The 709-nt window shown below is 44.4% G+C and overlaps 1 long non-coding RNA gene across 1 annotated transcript; it reads right to left on the bottom strand.

The window, feature by feature from the left end:
* LOC147820156 (uncharacterized) lies at positions 1–580 on the bottom strand. The gene is made up of 3 exons (XR_015437539.1): positions 491–580; positions 254–370; positions 1–35 (listed from the first exon to the last, which is right to left on the bottom strand). It is a non-coding gene; the product is annotated as an uncharacterized LOC147820156 (long non-coding RNA).
* Positions 581–709: the final 129 nt, after the last annotated feature.

The raw sequence follows: 709 nt of genomic DNA, 5'->3' as shown, positions 1-709 counted from the left end.
CTTGGCCATCTCAATGGAGACAGGTCGTTTGTTTCCTGTGGGTGGAGTGTATTTATTTATTCATTTATTGTTTGTTTAATAGGAACAGTAAACAAAACATTTGTTACAGATATATTAGCGAGACAACCAGAGACGCAAAGGTTGCAGAAGTAAAAGATCCGTCAGGTGTGGTGAATTAAAACTTCACTGTCTGATACTCAGTGGGTGTGTGTGTGTGTGTGTGTGTGTGTGTGTGTGTGTGTGTGGTTGCTACCTGTCCTCCTGCTGCAATAGATGGATATCATTAGGACAGTGGACACGCAGTACGGACAGAAGACCACTAGATGGCAGAGCAGTGTCTGCAGCGACACAGAGGGGGGAGGGAAGACGCCTAAAGGAGAGGAAGAGCAGTTGGACAGACAGACAGACAGTCAGACAGACAGGCTGAACAGAGGAAATGTATTTTTATTATTCGTTTCTTTAGGACGAGGTTTTGCTTCCATCAGCTCACCTGCAGAAACGGTCAGTCCAGACAGCAGCAGAACAGCCAGGCCTGCAGCAGGACAACATGGTTACTCAAGAGCAAGTATATATGAGTCAAGTGACTGTGAATGTTTCTTGTCGGAAAGGCGATCAAACGAGTAGAAAGAGACACAACGCGAGTAAAAACAGACACATAACAAATAAAAGAGACACAGCACAGAAATGACGTGACGCAAAAACATTAAAA

Source organism: Seriola lalandi, unplaced genomic scaffold (assembly GCF_002814215.2).
Source record: "Seriola lalandi dorsalis isolate HSWRI2012SDOR001 ecotype SW California unplaced genomic scaffold, Sedor1 jcf7180001983418, whole genome shotgun sequence".
Lineage (NCBI taxonomy): Eukaryota > Metazoa > Chordata > Actinopteri > Carangiformes > Carangidae > Seriola > Seriola lalandi.
The sequence above is the reverse complement of the archived record's forward strand: the minus strand, read 5'-3'. Positions and strand labels throughout refer to the sequence as shown.